The sequence below is a fragment of the Cololabis saira genome, chromosome 10 (genome assembly GCF_033807715.1).
Source record: "Cololabis saira isolate AMF1-May2022 chromosome 10, fColSai1.1, whole genome shotgun sequence".
Lineage (NCBI taxonomy): Eukaryota > Metazoa > Chordata > Actinopteri > Beloniformes > Belonidae > Cololabis > Cololabis saira.
The window spans coordinates 4,503,257-4,527,103 of record NC_084596.1 but is presented as its reverse complement, the minus strand read 5'-3'; the positions used below and the strand labels follow the sequence as shown (position 1 = coordinate 4,527,103).

General features: G+C 41.4%; 9 non-coding genes across 9 annotated transcripts; 7 read left to right on the top strand and 2 right to left on the bottom strand.

Moving 5' to 3' along the window:
* Nucleotides 1-9,184: 9,184 nt before the first annotated feature.
* Nucleotides 9,185-9,257, top strand: trnar-ucg (transfer RNA arginine (anticodon UCG)). Its single transcript has one exon. It is a non-coding gene; the product is annotated as a tRNA-Arg (tRNA).
* An 830-nt stretch (nt 9,258-10,087) lies between these two features.
* trnak-uuu (transfer RNA lysine (anticodon UUU)) lies at nt 10,088-10,160 on the top strand. The gene has a single exon. It is a non-coding gene; the product is annotated as a tRNA-Lys (tRNA).
* Nucleotides 10,161-11,237: 1,077 nt separating this feature from the next.
* On the bottom strand, nt 11,238-11,309 carry trnat-cgu (transfer RNA threonine (anticodon CGU)). Its single transcript has one exon. It is a non-coding gene; the product is annotated as a tRNA-Thr (tRNA).
* Nucleotides 11,310-12,871: 1,562 nt separating this feature from the next.
* Nucleotides 12,872-12,944, top strand: trnak-uuu (transfer RNA lysine (anticodon UUU)). The gene has a single exon. It is a non-coding gene; the product is annotated as a tRNA-Lys (tRNA).
* Nucleotides 12,945-15,611: 2,667 nt separating this feature from the next.
* trnar-ucg (transfer RNA arginine (anticodon UCG)) lies at nt 15,612-15,684 on the bottom strand. Its single transcript has one exon. It is a non-coding gene; the product is annotated as a tRNA-Arg (tRNA).
* A 5,245-nt stretch (nt 15,685-20,929) lies between these two features.
* On the top strand, nt 20,930-21,002 carry trnav-cac (transfer RNA valine (anticodon CAC)). Its single transcript has one exon. It is a non-coding gene; the product is annotated as a tRNA-Val (tRNA).
* Nucleotides 21,003-21,445: 443 nt separating this feature from the next.
* On the top strand, nt 21,446-21,517 carry trnad-guc (transfer RNA aspartic acid (anticodon GUC)). Its single transcript has one exon. It is a non-coding gene; the product is annotated as a tRNA-Asp (tRNA).
* A 719-nt stretch (nt 21,518-22,236) lies between these two features.
* Nucleotides 22,237-22,309, top strand: trnav-cac (transfer RNA valine (anticodon CAC)). The gene has a single exon. It is a non-coding gene; the product is annotated as a tRNA-Val (tRNA).
* Nucleotides 22,310-23,531: 1,222 nt separating this feature from the next.
* Nucleotides 23,532-23,604, top strand: trnav-cac (transfer RNA valine (anticodon CAC)). Its single transcript has one exon. It is a non-coding gene; the product is annotated as a tRNA-Val (tRNA).
* The last annotated feature ends 243 nt before the right edge of the window (nt 23,605-23,847 follow it).

Here is a 23,847-nt window from a genome sequence, read left to right as displayed (position 1 = left end):
ATGGCTGTGACCTAAGGGAAGAACCTGAAGATGTGGATTCGGAAGAGGAAAGTATATCTGTGTCTGATGCTGTGGACAAAGAACTGTCATCTAACCACCGTGAAACAGGTTGACATGTGGTTGTGTCTGGCTCATCTGTTAAGTAAATGACTTTAACAGTGCTCTTGTCTTTGATTTGTGAGATCTCTGTCAAGTTCACAAACTCATTATTGAATTCAATGTCTCTGTATTGTAGTCTGAAACTTCCAGGCAAGCTGAGTTTTCTTTTGATGTCTTCTTTGAGATCCTCTATTGAATCCGGCATCCCATTGGGCAGAGTTAGTTTTGCTGCGTTGTCCTCTCCAAGTACAACTCTCAGTGAAGCAGCCATCTTGTGTTCATTCTGAAAAACAAAAACAAAACCACTAGATAATTTCCTCACATAAATCTCCTCGGCCTTTGCATAATCAATTTTGGCATTGCAACACTTTAATTAGGAGAAACTGACTTTTAATAACTTACAAACTGTTTTACCATTTTCAATCTCAAGAAATTACCTGTCAGATGTACAAATCTTTTCAAAGTAACCATTCGTAGGGTTCCAACTCTGTAGTCAGCCAGAGGATACTGGTCAGAGAGCTCCTTCAGCTCAACCACTGCAAACTGTGTTGTTGGGTGCAACTCAAAAGCTCGATAGTGTTCTCTGTACCATGAGGTCAGTTTTTTAATGATGGCATTCAAATCATTTCTTATAATGCACATCTGAATTATTTCTGAAAATTCAGGTAGACCACCACATGATCCATGCACAACTATCATACCTTTTTTGTACCTTATGCCATTAACAGTGACACTTTGAGCAAGGTTTACAGTAGTGATGTCAGGGTATTTCCGGGCAATTATGCTCACAACATCATCATTGAGGACATCAATGGGGACCTCTGAGATTTGAACAACATCCAAGGAGATGTTTTCATTGTCAGGACAAAGCATATGATGGGCAACCATTAACTGATGTTTTGTTGCCAGTTACAAAGTTACATTCCTAAAGTTATTTATATGCCTGCTTAAAAAAGCTATGTTTGGCTTCGAATCGCATGGTCCATAATGACACAAGAGGACCAAAACATTTGATCATTTCCGGATAATGTTCCAGAAAATGATGTTTGGGCAACAACCTTTGATCTGGAACGTTTTCGATGTTCTGATATTTTGCACTCCAAGTATGCAATTGATTCTAGACTGTGAACAGGTGCAACGACTAATTCTGTGATGTCCTTTAAATCCAAAATCACCTGCCAAGCAGGTTCCTCATGGGGAACAAGTTCTCCTACAATGAAAGGGAGTAATCGAATAAGACACCAATTATCATGTGCGTTGCCACCTACAGTGTGTTTCCTCTGTAAATTTTTTGGTAACAAATGAGGCCGGTTAGTTTTATCTCCCTCTTTGTAAGGAAAAGAATGGATAAGATTATTCAGGTGTTCAAGAGTGAACAACTTTTTAGATATAAGCACCTGAATGCACCGTGCTAACTCGACAGGAACTATGCCCTCAAACAGGTCGTGGACAATATCTGGGGGAAACCTGTTGTCACATTGAAGTGAGAAAGACTGTTGGTTAAAATGCAAGACTTTCTTACCCAGAAGCAGCTTTTCCCCGTCTCTTGAGCTGTTCTGATGTGAAGCTGGTGAACTTCCTCTGTTCTGCGCTCAAAAAATCCTGTTTTTACTTCCTGCGTCTGGATGTCTGGATGCTGAGCTGTACAAAATCGACAAAAATATTTTCCTGAAAAACTCTCTACAAATCCCGCTAGCCCATGAGCTCCTAGATTATCAGCAACAACACACTGTATTGTGCCCTTGACAAAAACTCCAAGATGGGGAATGTATAGACCTTGCTGTTCAAGAATCACTACATCATGCAACAGAGGTTCAAATATCTTTTCATACCCAAAAGTTTTAACATAATCACTTTTGCATAACAGTGCCAAGTAGATTTTAGAAAGGGACGAGCTGCTAACAGGAGGTAAGTTACCTAAAGTCCAGTACACTGCACAAAGTTTGTGTTTCTTACGCGACGTTCCCAATGGATTGCAAACCTCAAAGTCGTCAATATAAAAACATAGGGAAATCCTTAAATCCTCACCAAAAAATTGAACCAGTATGTGTCCTGAAAGGACACATACTGGTTTACATTTGAAGATAAAGTTGTATGATTATCAACAAGCTTATCAACTATATCTTTACGAGCAAGCAACTGCTGTAGAGAATTTAGTAAGGGAACATACTGAAATGTTTTGTTGGACTTTGCCTCCAGTACATACTCAACAGCTTCCACAACCTTAAATTTTTCCTTGTAGTATTGTTTGCGTTTGAAGGCAGTTGCCAGTGGACCACCCTTAGCAATAGCTTTTACCAATGGATTACTAGTAGAAATGGCAACACTGAGTTCATTAATTATGAGCTGGTCAACCTGGAGGTTATGTTTACTGAAAATATCAGAAGCTGTGCTGTGTGATATAGGCAGCGCTGCTGAGGTTAAAATGAAATGTAACTCCTCAAGCAAGCCATCAATTGCTGAACATGACACATGTGAAAAAACCTCTAATTTCAAAAGAACAGTTGCCAATTTTTGAATGATTGTTTCTTGCAAGTTCTCATTTGGTGTGTCAGTTTCAATCAAATTATGACAATCTAAGTCTGAAGCAGTTTCTCCAAGATCATCTGGATGGTCTTCAGATGCATATTCATCACCATTTACATTACCACCTTTCACTAATTCAACTTTAAAGTCTTTAACTGTGCAATGTGGATGCCTCCTATTCTTATGTGATTGGTAAGTAGAATATATATTAGTCTAATTTTGAAACACACAAGTAACTGTTTCATAACGCTTCAGATGGCTGTTGATGTGAAAAAAAACTCTCTACTACATGGTATTTCACTTCCAGGGCACAAAGGGCATGTAAAAACTCCTAGTTCTGCACTTCTAGTACCCAACACATTTACATGACATCGACTCAAATGAGTTTTAAGAGCATTCCATGTTTTGAATGAGCATGGACATTCATAGTATGTGCATGGATATGAGTGTCTCTGACCGTAATGATAATGTTTCAATCTGTAGTGTTTTAATAACTGGTACCTCGTAGATACAGTCTCAGGGCACTGTTTGCATCTCCACATTCAGAGCCTACAAAGAAGAGAGACAGTGATTAGTAATCTCTTCAAATGTTAGGATTAGAACTGCTCATAAAACAGATATGGAACATATATTATATATAAATAGCAGTTTGACATTGTTACATTGAGCCTCTCCGAGTCAACTGCACCCGACCTGTATATTTTTACCAAAAGGAATTAATTTATGTAAATTATGAAAACAGGGCACACAAAATTTACACCTTTAGTATCACTCTAGGATAATTTACCTATTTTTTAAAATGTGATATGAAATTTCAAATATGAATTCATAAAAAGTGATGAAGTCTACCAGAGCTCCTCCTGCTTTCTGTTCAATATTTAGGGATGCAGTATAAACTGGCACCAAAGAAAAATCATCTGGCTATTTAAGAATTCAAGAAATAACAGCTATGCACTTGACAATGGCACAAATGCTGCAATAAAGCCACATTTGCAAGAAACTGTGTTTGTGTGTGTGTGTGTGTGTGTGTGTGTGTGTGTGCGTGCGTGCGTGCGTGCGTGCGTGCGTGTGTGTGTGTGTGTGCGTTCGTGCGTGCGTGCGTGCGTGCGTGCGTGCGTGCCTGCGTGCGTGTGTGTGTGTTTTAAGCTAGCAATGACCGTTTTCCAAACTCTTTCAAACTGTACAACCGAGGGCATTAAAAACTGAAAACACTTATCCTCGGTTGACACAACCTATAGTTTCACACTGTATTATCAAGGAAACATTTCTACTTACCAATTTTTTTCAAGGACAACGGTTTCCAACTGAGCACATGGCGCGAGTGTCGTCGGTTGCTTTGCTCTGTGGTCACTGCGCATGTCTGAGAATGCGTCGTAGAGTATCTTTGTGTGCATGTATGATTTAAGTGAGATAGTTATGTTCGTTTGTATCTTCTGTGTTTTGTAGCCTTGAAATGCCTTACTATTATGTTATTCCAATGAAACTATGTTATTTTTTCTGTAAAAACGTAATAGTTATAGTAGATTTACCACAACAAAGTTACACAATATGAACAACATCATAGTTCACTATGGGCCCGATTTACTAAGATCCTAAATAAAGAGTACTAAATTGCGTGTGCACTGAAAAAGTTTGCGCGTGCTGTTTGCGTGTGGTTTGCGGGTGATCAACTAAGATTGCGTGCGCAATTGATAACAGGTGCAAACAGCAGTATTTAAATGAGGTGTTGCGTGTCTTACGGTTTGCGAGCGCAGATCTGCGCCATGGAGAGTGGATGGAAAGCACAGTCACAAGTCACAAGCGCAAAATGAAATTTGACGAGTTGGAGTTAGAGATATTAGTGGAAGAGGCAAATAAATACATTCATGAATTACAGCAAAGAAATTTAAACATTACCAAAAGAAACGCAATATCGGAGAAAACCTGCGATAGAATAAATGCAGTTGGTAACACAAAAAACGGAAAAAGTCTGGTTTTTCATATTTCAATTTTAGGCACAGATCAAAAATACGAAATAGAAAAACGGGCCACAGGACCAAATTTGATTTTAATATTGAATTGGTCGGGTTTGCGTGACCCGGCGGTGCTCGGCATGATCTGAGGAGAAAAAGACAATCAGACACAGAGCTGGAGAGCGCTTTGATTCATCTATTTATGAGTTAAGTTTTTATTCAGATGTCCACAGTATATTGCAAATATGATATATTATATAGCAAACACTGACAGTAAATGTGTGACAGACGGGACCATCATATGGCCGAAAGAAGAGAAGTGTTCAGAACAGCACAGAGCGCACACTAAAGGCTGATTTATGGTTCCGCGTCACACCAACGCAGAACCGACGGCGTAGGCTACGTGGCGACGCACACCGCACCGCGACCCTACGCGTCGGCTACGCCGTCGATTTAACGCAGAACCATAATTCAGGCGAAGCTGCAGTCTCTGCGCTGATCCTGACGCAGCGGGTCGGAGCGGATTTGGTCATGATGTTTAACCTGTGTTTTGTGATTAATAAGCACGGGTTTTAATTAAATGTAATTTACGAAGGATGATTTCACGTTCAATAAGATAAGTAATCAATAAAATACAAAGTTTTGGCACAAAGGCTTGGCCTGCTTGTGGGCGAGTGGAGGGGGGCACAATAAGAGAAGGTGGCAAGATATAAGGCGAAGAACTAAAGAAAAAGTGGCCTTTAATAAAACTTGTGCAACCATTTTTAAAATAGCATGCAGCAGAATAAAGACTCTCTCTCTGCGTATTCTTTGATTTTGGATGTCGCCTCCTTGCCACAATAACAGCAGCAGCAGATTAGCACCTTCCTTTCGAACGTATTAAATACAGACGCAATCACAATACGCGCAATTACTTTCAGGCTTGGTAAATCTCATTGCGCGTGGTAAATGGAGCAATTTGCATCTTCCCCTCCCAGTATTTAGGATTTCTGCCGGGTACGCCCCATATTGTTTATTCATCAGGGCAAAAGTACTAACTGAATTGCGTGTGCAATTTTGCGCATTTCAGAGACGCAGTCCTCTTTGCACGCTGTTAGTAGATCAGCTCGCACATTGCTTTGCGGGTGCTGTCAAGTTTGCACAGGTTTTTACACACGCAAACCTTTAGTAAATCAGGCCCTAAGAGCAGGAGTACTTTTGACAAAGTACTCTGCTATAATTAAGCAAGCGTGTGAGAAATACTGCCAGAACCAGCAGTGAGAGATATGTGATCTTTCAGGCATCTCAAGACATTTGAGTTTAGAGGCTCTGCTGGGATTTGAACCCAGGATCTCCTGTTTACTAGACAGGTGCTTTGACCAACTAGCTAAAATAGCTCAAAGGTGCCTCTCATGAACTATCAGCTGGCAAGTATACATATAGCCAGAGCACAACACAATGTTACAATGTCTGACAATGGAAGGACAAGGAATTGGACGGGGTCAACAGCCAGAGAGAAGAAGAAGAGGAAGAGGAGTGAGGCTGCGTGGCGGAGGAGTTGGGAGGCAAAACAGAGGAAGAGGCAGAAGAGGCCGAGGACATATGCGCGTTCCTGATGAGATAAGAGCTACACTTGTAGACCATGTTCTCAATCATGGGCTTACATGGCCGAGGCTGGTCGAAGGGTGCAGCCAAATGTTGGGAGAACAACTGTGTCCTCAATCGTTCAGACTTTTCGTCGACAGAACAGGTATGTAATCTAACAATAGGCACTGTACTGTAATACTGTATACTTTCTGTAATGCTTCATACAATATGACAGTATTCTACTTTCATTTTACAATATACAGTAAGTATACTATATACAGTGACATTTTATCTTACTCAATTTTGTGTTGTGCATTACTATATTTTTTCCACATAGGACTGCAAGACAACTTCACAGGGGTGGCAGAGGGCCCCTTTTCACACCTGAACAGGAGGAGGCTATTTGCACCATGTTTGTACAAAACAATGCCATAAGACTAAGGGAGATAAAGAGTGCCATTATAGAGGACAACAACATCTTTGCAAACATCCAAACAGTCAGCATCTCAACTATTGACAGGGTGCTGAAAAGACATCAAATGAATATGAAGCAGCTGTACACTGTTCCTTTTGAAAGAAATGGTGAAAGAGTGAAGGAGCTGCGCTACCAGTATGTACAGGTAAAACATGTATGAACATCTTTGCAAACATGACTAAGCAATTTGACTGTCTTATCCGTACACAATGACACAAGCACTTGTGATTCTGATGCACTGACACGTTCATTGACACAGATATTTAATTTTGAGAGATGAACTAAGGATTTTGAGCAAGAGACTGGCTTTTGCAGGTAATCCATGGTGTTTTGCTATTTGTACGAACTGTTTTGAGAAATGCACTTACTGTTTTGCAAATGTCGAGGATGATCTGAGAAATGTACCAAAGCGACTGAGAAAAACTGTAAGTTCAAATACTGGAAAACTGAAGATTGACTTTTTCTAGACAGAAAGACTTCAATGGAAGAAAAACCTGCAAAGTTTAAAGCAGAATTGAGCAGCATTTCCTGTCATGTTTAAGAGGAACAACCACTGAAAGTTCCTCCAGGACTTTTTTTGAAATGCTTTATATTTGAAAAAACATGAAGAAAAAGAAGTAATAAAACACTCCAAATATGACCTGAGTAGCTCAGCTGGAAGAGCATCAGACTTTTAATCTGAGGGTCCAGGGTCTAACTATTTGAATCCTCACCAAAGCAACTCAAATGTCTTGAGATGCCTGAAAGATCACATATCTCTCACTGCTGGTGAGAGATATGTGTTCTGGCCCTGTTCCTTTTCAACCTTTCCCCAACCTGGTCATCCCGTTGCTGCTTCCACCTGCCTGCTGTGCTGCTGACGTCCCCGACTCCACCAGTCTGGCCTTTGGCAGGAGGGTCCCCCCTTATGAGCCTGGTCCTGCTCAAGGTTTCTTCCCTCCTAAAGGAGAGTTTTTCTTGCCACTGTTTGGCTTAAGGCTTTTCCTTTTTACCTGCCATTGTTTATGTAATAATTGCTCGGGGGTCATGTTCTGGGTATGGATCTCTGTAAAGCGTCTAGAGACAACTTTTGTTGTATTAGATGCTATATAAATAAAATTGAATTGAATTGAATTGGTTCTGGCAGTATTTCTCACACAAGTACGTTGTCAAAAGTACTCCTTCTCTTAGTGAACGTGGATGCTCTCTGAGCCTCTTCTTTTCATATCCTGCAAAAATTTCTAAAATCATGGAATTGGTTAGCTCGTCTCTCAACACAATTGACCAAATCTTTCTTGACACGAGGACAGGCCAGTGTTGTGCCAAAAAGGCGGTCCTGGTGCATTTATTATAGATGGTTCCAAAATCTGTAGAAACGGTGCATCCAAGTGAGCGCCGTGGCCTTCGTTGCGCTCGATCCCAGAGACTGTTATGGGGGCCGATAAGAGGGGAGCTGGAGCCGGGGAAGGCGTTGAGATGAGGGAGGTGTGGTTATCAGCAAATGTGTGTGTGTGAGCGGTAAGTCTGTGAAATTTGCCCCAGAGCTACTCCTCAGCCATTGTCCTTGATGTTATCAGACGGCCTGGTACAGTTCTGATCAGGTCCACAGATGTCCTGGGAAGGGGAGGGCTAGTGGGGGCAGAGCATTTTGCTTTTATTCCTCCAGGGAGATTGCCGGCCAAGCTGCCCTGTCAAGGTCAGATTGTAGAATCAACAATTGTATTGAAAAACAGGCAGATTCCAGTAATTTTCCATCTGCCTTAAGTCTCTGGTTCATCAATGGCGACTCCAAACAGACGAATTTGTGGTCAATTCCCGCCAAGCCGAGCTTCCAACTTTTCCAAGTTCTTTTCAATCTTGCCAATGAGCTCGAAGAACCGCCGCTAGCCTCCAAAAAGCCTGCATCCAGCTTGCGGCCTTGCTCCCCCAGCGTTAAAGTCAGAGTGTTAGTCGCAGCGCTTATCCCTTCAGTCACGTCAGAGCTCAAAGAGGGCCAAAGCAGCTGTCACCGACTTACGCGTTTGTCGATAAACGAGGAATCCCCCCGCTCCAATTAGGAGAAATCCTGCTATCATAAATCCAATTATGAAGCAACTTCAACGTCGACAGACATAATCTTGAGACACAAAGGCTTCCAATGTTTCCAGGAATCCATTGTGTATCCAGCAAAAAATGTTCCATCGGGGCAAGAGGGCTCCCTCACCCCCTCACTTCTCGTCGCAAAAATTTGGTCCATTGTGCTGAGAGACCAGTTAATCAATTCCATGATTGATCCGGAGTTTCAGAGGAGTGAAAAGAAGAGACTCTGAAGACGAGACAGGACAAAAAGCAGTAGCAGGGCAAATAGATAAGGGAGAGGAGCAGAGAGGCGTCCGCCTTCGCTGAGAGCCGGAAGAGAGCTTTTTAATATTAAAAAACACAGACTTTGTGTGGAAGACCAATGTCTGGTCTTCCACATGGTTGGTTAAAGGCTTCACCTTCTCCTCTGTTTGGTACGCGAACGCTTAGTACATTTAACAACGGCAAGCACATAAACTAAAATGGCAGGATTAACTGTTTTTTTTATGAGAAAGAGGAGCAACTCGTGGACCACATGGCCTAATGGACAAGGCGTCTGACTTCGGATCAGAAGATTGAGGGTTCGAGACCCTCTGTGGTTACAGCGTCTTCCGATAGTTAAATCTGGTCTCCTAACTCGCGTTCACTCTTTAGAGGAAAATTTGGTTTAGCTACTCTCTCCGGTTATGAAAATATTAGGGAAACACGTTATGCTCTCTTAAAGGGGTTGTATTACTACATGTTGTTGACTAATGTTTCTGATTCAATCAAACAAACATATTTATTTCAGATTTAAAGAAAGGATAACTGATGTACTTCCACTTTATGGACACTTTTGTTTAATGTTTGAGTTTTGTCAGAGAAAGTACTTGATGGCACATGTACAAAGGAAATCCTGGATTGTTCCAATTCATCCAAGATGAGCTGGTTTTCAACTTCAGAGTCCACTGATGAACTTATATGTTTGAAGAGAAGAACTGACACTTTAAGAACTGACTAACACGTTCTTTGGTAGGTCTTTTTTATTTAAATTCATCATGTAAATGACACAATTGATCAAACATTACACTTGTCAGTTTAGATTAGCATGAAACTCTGGTGACATCAACAAGAAAGTATTTAAGTATTTAAGGTAGACTTGACCTTGTAAGGCAGTTTATTAGGAGGTGTGATCATGAAGAACCACTCTTCTGTTATTCAGCAGGCGGGCCATTAGAAGGCCGTCTATTAAGTTTGGTAAGATATAAAGACGTTCACAGTCACGATAGCCAGGAACCCAACCTGCAAAGTTTAAAGCAGAATTGAGCAGCACTTCCTGTCATGTTTAGGAGGAACAACCACTGAAAGTTCCTCCAGGACTTTTCAAAACCTCTGAAATGCCTTATATTTGAAAAAACGTGAAGAAAAGAGGAAAGAAAACACTCCAAACATGACCTGAGTAGCTCAGCTGGAAGAGCTTCAGACTTTTAATCTGAGGGTCCAGGGTTCAAGTCCCTGTTCAGGTGATTATCTGATGACCACAATTCCTGACTGTAAAGAAACACCTGATGATTTTCAAGACTCATCTCAACCTGTCAAATAAAAAAAAAAACAAATGGAGGCGAGACAGAAAAAGCTTTCATGCAAGACCTCGGTATCTCAGATGTCGAGCATCAGACCTGAACTCTGAGCTATCAGTGAACAGAGCATCATCCACTGGAAGATTTACAAGATTTAAAGCTCTTTTTTAGCAGGAAAAGCACAACAGGCAGGTTAGGTGTGAGATAAGTACAGGAACAAACCTCAGACTAATGTTTCTGATTCAAACAAATACATATTTATTTCAGTTTTTTTCAGCTAATGTACTTTCTACTTTATGGAAACTTTTGTTAAATGTCCTGTAGATATTTTATTCAACTTTGCCGCTGTTCCTACAAAAAGTTAATAAAATGTCCTATCTAAAACCAAGGACAGGCACAGTGATCAGTCAGTATACACATAAATCCATAAATAAATAAACCTCTGTCCATTTTTATATTTTTCATTTTTTAAGGACAGGCAATTGTGTTATATAAAAAATAAAATAAAACGTCTCTTTTTCTCCATCATGTGGGTGAAATGGGTTCTGGATGGCAGGACGTGCTCTGGGTTGAACTGTATCATTTGTTGAAACCCGTCAGCATCACCATGGAGAGCTGCTCCTATCACAGATCAGCATCTATAGATCAGTTATTGATCAGTTATTGATCAGTTATTGATCAGTTATTGATCAGTGAGGGCAGTCGTCTGTTGCAGGAACACGTCTGCTTCTTTTGCAGAAAGGGCTCCATGGTGGCTCTTCTCTGGACTGCATGCATTTGATTTAAAATAATTTTGTCAGGCACAGTCAGGCATAACGTTAAAGCTCTCCTTTAAAGTCAAAATACACTTAATATCTTACCAAGGAGAGTCCGTTTCATTTAACACTCATGCTTTCTCTTCAACTCTGATGAATTCTCATAACTCACAGAAATCAATCACCGTGTGAGAGAAGGTGAAGGCTTGATCCTTAACATAACTAATTAAACTTAACCTGAGTTACATCCTTACTGTTGTGAGTTTAAAGGCTCTGCTGGGAGTTGAACCAGGATCTCCTGTTTACGAGACAGGCGCTTTGACCACTAAGCCACAGGGCCCTTTTCCCTCAACATTCCCACTTTTTTCTCGAAATTGTACTTCAACATTAATCTCTACATTTTGACTTTTTGCTCGACATTTGAAATTTTTTCAGTGCATTATGAAAAAAAAATCTTCCTCCTCTAAAACATTATTTGTATTTTTCTCCTGCCTGGTCCAGGGGCCTGTACTACGAAGCAAGTTCAACATACCCAGGATATCTTTTCCTTATCCAGATTCACTAACCCGGACAATTGCAATCACGCTAAGCGGTCACACGACGGTGGTTATCAACTCGGTATATCAACCCAGGTTTCTCCAATCTGGATATGAGCGCGTGCACATAAAAGGGGCGGTGTTTTCAGCGCATGACCAATCGCAAGCATGGAGAAGTCCGCTGTCAGAGCCGCTTATTTCAGTAGCGAAGAGCAAACAATAATTTTACGGAAATATGATGAGTATAGGCATATAATACAGGCAAAAAGCAACACAGTTGCAGCTGCAAAATGCAGGAAAGACAGCTGGCAAAAGATCGCTGACTGTATAAATGTGTAAATTCATAGGGATATAAACATATATTTGAATATTCTGGGAATCTTAATCTTAAACTGTAAACCATGATCAGCAATATTAAAATAATAAAAGGCTTGCAATATTTCAGTTGATTTGTAATGAATCCAGAATGTATGACATTTTTTTGTTTTTGTGTTTGCATTACAGAAAATCACAATATTCTAATTTTCTGAGACAGTCCTGTATATATTGGTTCTATAACTATTGTTGTTGACCGATAACTTGTGCTGATGCTGTACCAAAGAATTGGGTTTATTTATTTATTTTATTTAATTTTTTATTTTTTCAGGAGGGGGGTATTTAGTATTTTAAAGTGACTTCTCAGAATGTTCGAGGGACGAAATTGAAAATCCCTTTTTTGCTATCCCCTTACAAATGCATCTTCTTTTTCATTTCTTCTTGATTTATTTATTTAATTGGTATTAGTTTTGGATTGACTGTACATCGGCTTTTGGGTGATGATTTGTTTTATTTATTCATTGATTGATTTATTTTTTATTTTCTCCTCCACCTCTTTTTTCTTTTTTTTGGATCGTTCATACAGGTACTCATCAGGGAAAGCAAAGGGGTTTTGGTGGTCCCTGAATACGCGTTCTCTTCGGAGGGATCCTCTCACGATCCGCGCACCGAGCTCCACTGGATTCTCTTGGAAAGGGCATGTCATTTTCCAAGAGAGCTGATTGGTCAGTGGGCGGTGCTTTTATACCCGGCGATCTGTATCTGGAACATAACCTGCTCCGGAGCAGGTTAGCTGTTCAGCATTAGTTACCATGGCGATGTACCCCGGTAAGAAGTGAACCACCGTCGTAGTCCTGAAAACCCAGGGTTAAACCTGAAGTTACCTCGCTAACCCCAAATCCCGCTTCGTAGTACAGGCCCCAGGTGACCCTGCCTGACTTTAATGATTGCTATCTATAACTGCATGAGCACTATTCCTTGTGACATCATCAATGACATCACATGTATCTAAAGACATGAAGAAAAGAAGAAAGAAAACTCTCCAAATATGACCTGAGTAGCTCAGCTGGAAGAGCATCAGACTTTTAATCTGAGGGTCCAGGGTTCAAGTCCCTGTTCAGGTGATTATCTGATGACCACAATTCCTGGTTATAAAGAAACAACCTGGGGGGTATTAATCCAAGAAGGAGGTTTAGTGGCTAAACTGGGTATGTTAACCCAGGGTAAATGGTAAACCTGGGATTTCCGTTCCAAAATGGTCAGGTTAAGTAAATCACCATGGTAACAGGGTTAGGGCTCTGAACATAACCTGGTAGGGGGGAGGTTTTATGCCGGTTTTGTTCAGGTTTTGTTCAGATAACCCAGTTATGTTCAGGTATTTAAGCTGCGTAACTTGTTACACATAGAAGCCCAAATTGTCTGTGTAATTCACCGTGAGAGGGTGATAAGACCACGGTATGACATTTTATCTTTCCCTTTCCTTATTTGCGAGAGCGCTACCGTTTTTCAGCAGAATCCCTGATTTATTTGAGTAACTTTCTCCATCCATACACTGTAAACCCTAATAAGTTCACAGAACTCAAACTTTTTTTTGTAACTGATTATTATTTTTGTAATAACCAGAGAGGGTAGATAAACCAAAGTGTCCTTTAAAGAATGAATGTGAGTTAGGAGACCAGGGGCCTTATGTACTAAGAGTGCGGCGCACAAAAAACGTGCGTACGCCACTTTCAACGCTCACGGTGGGATGTACAAAGAATGACGTGAACGTAGAAAGCTGCGGTCCGTCACTCACACATTAAGGCTGTTGTACACACTTTTCTGAGGTTTTGTCCGTTGGCGACACTCACTGGTGATGCAGTGAAGTGCAGAATATGAGGAAACTTAACGTCAACAATAAGTTCACGACCACGTGAAGGACATGACAGTCCCCACATCACCAGATAATTTACACAAGAGTGGAACTGCAACAATCTCACAGTCAACCACATGATCTGAACAAACAACTAAAGGAGCTCAACGATGGGACCAGCAAATCCCGATGGAGCTTTGGCTCCGTTAGAGGAACCTGCTGATGCAGGATCAGGAGCGAGTCCTCAGGCACCAAACTGATCTGCTGGTCCAGGACTAACACTGGACCAGCAGCTGGTTCAGGTACCAAGAGGATCTTCTGGATCTCTGCCTGAACTGGACCAGCTGCTCCGGTTCAGACCAACATGATGCTTCAGCTGGAGCTGCAGGTCGGACATCTGTCTGTCGTCATGACGACCGTATGGGACGAGTACTGGAGATTAAAGCCAGATCCTAAAACATCCCATAACTGTGTCTGGACAGAAAAACATTAAAATACATTTTGCAGCAAAAACCGGTTCTGTAAAGATGTCTTAAATAAAAAAAAGGTGTCACGGAAAGGTTGGTAGGAACTGATGTGATTCAGCAATGATGAAATACGTTTTTATTGAATGTTTAGGCAACTTTCAGAGTCTGATATGGAGTCAGCTGCAGGTTCTGCAGGATCCAGAAAGTGTTTCTCCGGTGATGGACCGGTGTTGTTGTGCCAAAAAGTGATTGCCTGCCAGAATCTGATTTCTTCTGATTTGTGGCCGTGGGAGCGCGCACAGCAGCCCGCTGAACGAGAGCGCTACAACGTCAGATTTTCAGATTATGAAGCTCAAGAATGAGATCAAGTCAGATTTAGGCAGAAACAACTTTTCATTAAATGTATTTGGCCTTCAATCAATATTTGGCAGGTAAAAAGACCCATTTTCAGGGGAGAAATCAGATTCTGGGACGCAATCAATTTTTGGATCTAGACCGGTCTCTCCTCCTGCGGATGCAACACTCCGAGTTACAGCAACTTTGCTCTTTATTTCTCACGTTTGCACCTCGATAATCCCGTCGGCACAAATTGTCTTTATTTCTGCAGCGGAGGAATCAGATCGTAATGCTTCATGTTTTAAATATAAATGTATGTTCACATTGTTATACTTATGAGGGTGGTGATCGCGGACATCCATAATGTAAGACTAAATAAACGTGTACATTGGTCTTAATCCGTTAGTATATAATATGCATGACAATAAAGCAGAACGAGGAGCCGTTTTTCATCCACCAAAAATTCTGGTATCGGCTCTTAAAATACAAACAAGAAAAGCAGAGTGTAATGATGCACTAACGCTGCCCATAAACATTCACAAACCCGTACAATCATAATAAAACCACAACTCTTCACGGAACGCAACGCAAAGCAAAGAACAGCATAATGTAGGTGTCAAAGTGAATCCCAGAAGGGCCGGTGTCCTGCATGTTTTAGATGTTTCACTGCTTTAACACACCTGATTCTAATTAATCATCATCACCAGCTTGTCATCAAAGTCTGGATAGTTCTGTTGATGACACAGTCACTTGTATCATGGTGCAATGAAGCAGGGAAACATCTAAAACCTGCAGGGACACCGGCCCTCGAGGACTGGAGTCCGACACCCAGCTCAGAGCCGATGTTTTCTTTTTTTATTTGTTTTACCTGTTTTTGCACATTTCTTGTTAGGATGAGCGGTTTTTAATGGATAATTATCTTCATTATCATATATTTGAGGGAGTGTTGTGCTCCCGCATGTGCGCTCAAATCCACGCTGATTGGGATGTACAGAGAAACCTGCGTGGATTTGGGCGAACGCACAGCTTTGTACATCTGGATTTTTGCTTTCTTGTTAATTCCACACACGGATTCACGTTGAAATCCATGCACTCTTAGTACATGAGGCCCCAGATCTAACTATCTGAAGGCTCTATAACCACAGAGGGACTTGAACCCTCAATCTTCTGATCCGAAGTCAGACGCCTTGTCCATTAGGCCATGTGGTCCACGAGTTGCTTCTCTGAGGTGACCGAGAAGTTAGGGTGAAGTATGAATCTTCCACCGATAGACGGGGAGACTTCTTCTTTTGTATGATGATACCTACATACGGGACTCAGGACTGAGGGTGCGCACGTTACGCAACGGGCGCACGTTACGCAACGAGTCTGAGAGAGATGCACAGACGCAGAAGAAACTAATCGGCGAATTTTACCTCAAATTACTTTAAAAATTACTGCCACTAATCGGCGAAATGCCACCAAAATCGAGCAAACAAAATGTGATGGATGAGGAAATGGAAGAAATCAGGAGATCACTGTCGCTCATGAGTGAAGAGTTAAGTAACGTCTCCAAACAACAGACCAAACTTATTGAATTGATGAACGAGGTGAAAAATCTCAAATCAATCATCAAGGAAAAGGATATGAAAATCCATGATATGGAGAAAAGAATTGAAGATCTGGAACAATATATGCGTATGGATGATGTGGTTATTTCAGGCCTGGAAACAAAGCATCAAACATATGCCAGAGCGGCGGCAACCGCAAACAAAGGAGAGGACGCGCCGGACCAAGAGCTGCAAACATTGGAGCAACAAGTTACACAGTTCTTTGACAGCAGGGATATTTCCATTGCCAGGAATAACATCTCGGCATGTCACACACTGCCCAGAAAGGACAGCAGAACAAAGCCTGTCATCATACTTCGCTTTGCCAATAGGAAAAGCAAAATTGATCTATTAAAACAGGGCAAGAAGCTGACCGGCACAGGTGTTTATGTGAATGAGCACCTCACTAAAAAGAATGCGGAGATTGCAAGGGAGGCACGCATCCTAAGAAAACAGAATAAAATACAAGCAACATGGACGAGGAGCTGCAAGATCCTGATACGGCTGAACGGACCTCCTGAAAGTGCAAAGGTGGTGACGGTGAGAGAATTAAAAGATCTGGAAAAGTACAAATAAACACCCTTGCGCAGAAGAGGAGCCACAAAAATGTGTGCGCATTTTTTTCTGTTTTTTGTTTTGTTGACTCTTGTTTACTGTAAAGTAACAAGCAGAAGTGGATAAACATACGGACATTAACAAATTGGAGAGGGATTATTTCTTTCCATTTGATGGATTACATGATGATGACTTTGGAATTGAGGAGTCTGAAAAATCGGGATTAAGAAACAGTCTGGATGTCAATTGTGCTGCAATGAACAATGAGGAACTGAACCTGAAAACATTCACTTTTTCTGAGCACAAACTGTGTGATCCTGAGAGCAACATTGATCCAGAGAATAATTTTTACAACCGCATCTGCAGCAACTGTGAGTATTACACAGACGAACAATTCAAGAATAATGTCTCAATGAACGGTAACCTTTCATTAATACACTTCAACGCAAGAAGCCTGCACAGGAACTTTGTACAAATTAGGGACTACTTGGGACAATTTAACATGTTCAGTGTTATTGCTGTGTCTGAATCGTGGCTGTCACATGAGAAGGAAGCTGATGTAGAACTAGAGGATTATGAACTATTCACTACTAATAGAACAAACAGACAGGGTGGAGGGGTTGCGCTGTATGTGCATAAAACTTTCAAAACGGAAAAAGTTGAATCCATGTCAATAAGTGTAGAAAATATCATGGAAATGGTTACAGTTGAAATTAGTATTGATAGATATAAAAGTATAATCATCAGCTGTGTATATAGAACTCCGGGGTCTTGTCCAGATATATTTAACGATAATATAGGACATCTATTTGATAAGAAAGTGGAGAATAAGATATTTGTTTGTGGCGACTTTAATTTAGATTTGTTGAATGCAAATGAGTACAAAAAGACAAGAGATTTTCTGGATACAATGTATTGTTTAAGTTTATTTCCTACTATCCTCAAACCAACTAGAATATCAACACATAGTGCTACACTGATTGATAATATTTTTTTCAATGATGTTGGGAGTAAAGTTACGAGTGGTATACTTGTGAATGATATATTGGACCATCTTCCGGTCTTTTTAATTGTACAGAATGGAACCCGGATGACAACTCAAACTACAAGTACTAAATGGATTCGTAAAAAATCTTTTGTAACCTTGGGGGCCCTAAAAAGGGATTTATCCAGACAAAAATGGTATCAGGTGTATTCCCATCAAGATCCAAATAAGGCATATGATGAATTCATGAATATCTTTATGTTGTTATTTGACAAACATTGTCCTTTACAACAACAGAGAATTTATAAATATGATGAGAAGCCCTGGATCACCAAAGGGTTAGACAATGCCTGTAAAAAGAAAAATGCATTGTACAAGAAATGTTTAAAACATAGAACTAAGGATGCAGAAAACAGATATAAAAAATACAAAAACAAATTAACCACAATCATGCGAGCTAGTAAGAAGAATTATTATAATAAACTGTTAGAATTACATAAAAGCAACACGCAAAGGACATGGAAAATATTAAGTAATATCATAAATAAAAGCAAAAACAAGTATGACTATCCAAATTATTTTGTTGATAACAATAAGCAAAATGTAAATACACTCAAGGATATTGTTAATGAATTTAATGATTATTTTATAAATGTTGGGCACAATTTGGCGATCCAAAAATGAAAGATGATATCAGTGAAAAGAATATTGATATTAATCCAAATACTATATTTTTGACTAAAGTGGACGAGAATGAATTGATTGAAGTAGTAAATAAATTAAAAAATAAAAAGTCAACAGATCATAATGACATCGATATGAACTTAATAAAAAATGTAATTCCATCCATAGCAAAACCATTAACGTATATTTGTAACCAGTCACTTCAAAAAGGCATATTTCCCAAAAAAATGAAAATTGCAAAGGTCATTCCTATCTTTAAAAATGGTAATAGGCACAACTTTTCTAACTATCGACTAATTTCTCTACTTACTCAATTTTCTAAAATACTTGAGACATTATTTGCACACAGACTGGAGGATTTCATAGAAAAACATCACCTTCTGAGTGACCAGCAATATGGTTTTAGAACAAATCGCTCTACCACAATGGCAGTTATGGAACTGATTGACAATATTTCGACAAATACTGATAATAATGAATATACAGTCGGGGTTTTCATCGACTTAAAGAAGGCTTTTGACACCCTTGATCACACGATATTATTAAATAAGCTCGAAAGATATGGGTTTAGGGGGGTCGCAAAGGCATGGATTAAAAATTATTTAGAAGACCGTTATCAATATGTCCAGATAAATAATGAAAAGTCTGAACAAAGGATGTGACATGTGGGGTACCACAAGGCTCAGTATTAGGCCCAAAGCTCTTCTCACTGTACATTAATGATATTTGCAAAGTATCCTGTATACTAAATTGTATTTTATTTGCTGATGATACAAACCTTTTTTGTTCAGGTAAACACTTAGAAAAGCTCCTAAATACAGTAGAAACTGAACTTAAGAAAATAAAAAGGTGGTTTGATGTGAATAAGTTATCATTAAATATAAGTAAAACTAAATTTATTATTTTTGGAAATCGACCTATTAACCAAAGTGTACAAATCACTATTGATAATGTGGAAGTGGAAAGAGTTTTTGTTAATACGTTTCCTGGAGTGGTTATTGATCATAAGCTGTGCTGGAAGCCTCACGTTAACTTCTTAAAAAACAAAATATCAAAAACCATTGCAATTGTATATAAATGTTAAAATATTCTAACATTAAACGCATTAAAACTCCTGTATCAATCTTTAATAAAACCATATATAACATACTGTATAGAAGTATGGGGACACACATTCAAGACAATCACGAAACCAATATTCTTACTTCAAAAAAATCAATGCGACTCATAAAAAAAGTTGGATACAAGCACTCAACCAACCAATTATTTATAGATTCAAATGAGCTTAAATTCAATGAACTGGTGGACTTCAAAACTGCACAGCTCATGTTCAAAATCAACAATAACATGCTGCCAGACTGTATCCAAAATATGTTCAATTTAAGACAAAGCCATTACAACCTCAGAGGGGAAAGTATATACAGAAAATCAACAATCAGAACCAACACCAAACTAAGATGCTACAGTGGCAGCAGTGGATGTATGGAATAAATTAGATATAGATTTGAAATTATGTAGAACTTTAACTTTATTTAAAAAAACATTGAAAAGAAGGATGATTTCCTGTATTTATTTATTTAATTGGTGATTTGCTTTGATTTTTTAAGGATGAAGGTAACATGTAGACTGCACCTTTATTTTAAAAATCTTTTATTTTTTGAGGAATGTTTGTTATCCCTACAGAGGCAATTTGTTTTACGGGCAGTCTTTCTCTTACTTTTTGCTTTTATTTTATTAATTTAATTAATCTTTTTGAGGGTAGGCAAATAATAAGCTTTGCTTCAGCCTACCCCTTTTTCGGTCTAGATGTTATTTGTTTATTTGTATACTGGAAACTTTTTTGTTATGTTATCTTTGAACAATTGAACGTTTTCTTGTTGTCAGTTTTATTCTTGTTTTTTTATTTATTTTTTTTGTGTCATGACCGAAAATAAACTAAACTAAACTACATGATTGAGTCAAGTAAACAAGTGTCATTAAGAAAATAGACTAGCACTTGCTGTCTGCCTGCCAAAGAAGCTTCTAGATGCTGCAGCTGGATCAGAGGAAACTCTGATTGAGGTAGGATTATATACACACAGAAAATGTCATTGAAGAAGTAAAAAGAGCAGTTATTTAGGACAGCATCTAGAGCACCTCTGGGAGAATCGCTTTTTAAGCCCGCCGTCGCCTCGTCCCGGACACAGACTGACAGCACGGCCCTGAAAGCCACTCACCAACCCGGCTCACCGCCCCGCTGCTCAGCAACTCACCTTTGACTCACCGTCCAGACCCGGTGCCACCCAAAGACCCGGCTCACCGTGCGAACCCGGGGACACGCTGTTAAGCTCCCCCCCGACCGGCCACCGGAGTGAAAGAGCCAGCCCGTGGAGCTGGAGGACCAGGGCCCTGGTACCCTAAACACCCAGACGCTCTCGGTACCATGGACAGCACTCATGGACGGCACTCTGTCAGGTGCCACCAACACAATGTCAGACCACAATAACAGCAGAAGTGGGTTCCATGGTGTAATGGTTAACATCAGCATGAGTCTTTGAGAGCAGCCAGGAGAAAACCTGCAGTATCCATCTTACTGTCAAGAATTGTAGCAGAGTTTTTTACAGGATTTTATTTTTATGCCCGTCGTTTTCAAAGCATGTCTGTTTCCGTAGTGTAGTGGTTATCACGTTCGCCTCACACGCGAAAGGTCCCCTGTTCGAAACTGGGCGGAAACATGTATGACTTTGCAGTAACATTATTTGGACTTGGAAAACCACTCCAGTCCTCTTCTTGGTGCTCAGGACAGGAAGGCCGACCATCTCTTTCTCGCATTGGGTCTCATGCAGAAATTAATTTTGTTGCAGTTCCACAACTGACCAAAAGCCAGTCATTCTCCATTAACGTACACTAGCTCCACCACCAGACCCCAGCAGCAGAGGTTCCGAGAGGGGGTCCCCGGAGGTGCGGGAACCCCGGACCAGCTGGACCAGAGCTTTGCGGCAAACCGAGCCGAGACTCGCAGGGCTTCACCTGCATTCCCGTCGCGCTGAGGCCGTGGAGAGCCGAGAATCGCAGACCGATATAAAAGTTTAAAAGGAGATGGACACTGACTTTCCAATGACATTGGTACACAGTTATTAAGTTCCTGCAATCAGGAAGTTCTTTGGGCGAAAAGCTGTCCTCGTTAGTATAGTGGACAGTATCTCTGCCTGTCACGCAGAAGACCGGGGTTCGATTCCCCGACGGGGAGACGTCTTGTTTTGTACGATGATACCTACATGATTGAGTCAAGTAAACAAGTGTCATTAAGAAAATAGACTAGCACTTGCTGTCTGCCTGCCAAAGAAGCTTCTAGATGCTGCAGCTGGATCAGAGGAAACTCTGATTGAGGTAGGATTATATACACACAGAAAATGTCATTGAAGAAGTAAAAAGAGCAGTTATTTAGGACAGCATCTAGAGCACCTCTGAGAGAATCGCTTTTTAAGCCCGCCGTCGCCTCGTCCCGGACACAGACTGACAGCACGGCCCTGAAAGCCACTCACCAACCCGGCTCACCGCCCCGCTGCTCAGCAACTCACCTTTGACTCACCGTCCAGACCCGGAGCCACCCAAAGACCCGGCTCACCGTGCGAACCCGGGGACCCGCTGTTAAGCTCCCCCCCGACCGGCCACCGGAGTGAAAGAGCCAGCCCGTGGAGCTGGAGGACCAGGGCCCTGGTACCCTAAACACCCAGACGCTCTCGGTACCATGGACAGCACTCATGGACGGCACTCTGTCAGGTGCCACCACCACAATGTCAGACCACAATAACAGCAGAAGTTGGTTCCATGGTGTAATGGTTAACATCAGCATGAGTCTTTGAGAGCAGCCAGGAGAAAACCTGCAGTTCAATCTTACTGTCAAGAATTGTAGCAGAGTTTTTTACAAGATTTTATTTTTATGCCCGCCGTTTTCAAAGCATGTCTGTTTCCGTAGTGTAGTGGTTATCACGTTCGCCTCACACGCGAAAGGTCCCCTGTTCGAAACTGGGCGGAAACATGTATGACTTTGCAATAACATTATTTGGACTTGGAAAACCACTCCAGTCCTCTTCTTGGTGCACAGGACAGGAAGGCCGACCATCTCTTTCTGGCATTGGGTCTCATGCAGAAATTAATTTTGTTGCAGTTCCACAACTGACCAAAGGCCAGTCATTCTCCATTAACGTACACTAGCTCCACCACCAGACCCCAGCAGCAGAGGTTCCGAGAGGGGGTCCCCAGAGGTGCGGGGAACCCGGACCAGCTGGACCAGAGCCTCGCGGCAAACCGAGCCGAGACTCGCAGGGCTTCACCTGCATTCCCGTCGCGCTGAGACCGCGGAGAGCCAAGAATCGCAGACCGATATAAAAGTTTAAAAGGAGATGGACACTGACTTTCCAATGACATTGGTACACAGTTATTAAGTTCCTGCAATCAGGAAGTTCTTTGGGCGAAAAGCTGTCCTCGTTAGTATAGTGGACAGTATCTCTACCTGTCACGCAGAAGACTGAGGTTCGATTCCCCGACGGGGAGACGTCTTGTTTTGTACGATGATACCTACATGATTGAGTCAAGTAAACAAGTGTCATTAAGAAAATAGACTAGCAGTTGCTGTCTGCCTGCCAAAGAAGCTTCTAGATGCTGCAGCTGGATCAGAGGAAACTCTGATTGAGGTAGGATTATATACACACAGAAAATGTCATTGAAGAAGTAAAAAGAGCAGTTATTTAGGACAGCATCTAGAGCACCTCTGGGAGAATCGCTTTTTAAGCCCGCCGTCGCCTCGTCCCGGACACAGACTGACAGCACGGCCCTGAAAGCGGCTCACCGCTCCGCTGCTCAGCAACAAACCTTTGACTCACCGTCCAGACCCGGAGCCACCCAAAGACCCGACTCACCGTGCGAACCCGGGGACCCGCTGTTAAGCTCCCCCCCGACCGGCCACTGGAGTGAAAGAGCCAGCCCGTGGAGCTGGAGGACCAGGGCCCTGGTACCCTAAACACCCAGACGCTCTCGGTACCATGGACAGCACTCATGGACAGCACTCTGTCAGGTGCCACCACCACAATGTCAGACCACAATAACAGCAGAAGTTGGTTCCATGGTTTAATGGTTAACATCAGCATGAGTCTTTGAGAGCAGCCAGGAGAAAACCTGCAGTATTCATCTTACTGTCAAGAATTGTAGCAGAGTTTTTTACAAGATTTTATTTTTATGCCCGCCGTTTTCAAAGCATGTCTGTTTCCGTAGTGTAGTGGTTATCACGTTCGCCTCACACGCGAAAGGTCCCCTGTTCGAAACTGGGCGGAAACATGTATGACTTTGCAATGACATTATTTGGACTTGGAAAACCACTCCAGTCCTCTTCTTGGTGCACAGGACAAGAAGGCCGACCATCTCTTTCTGGCATTGGGTCTCATGCAGAAATTCATTTTGTTGCCGTTCCACAACTGACCAAAGGCCAGTCATTCTCCATTAACGTACACTAGCTCCACCACCAGACCACAGCAGCAGAGGTTCCGAGAGGGGGTCCCCGGAGGTGCGGGTACCCCGGAC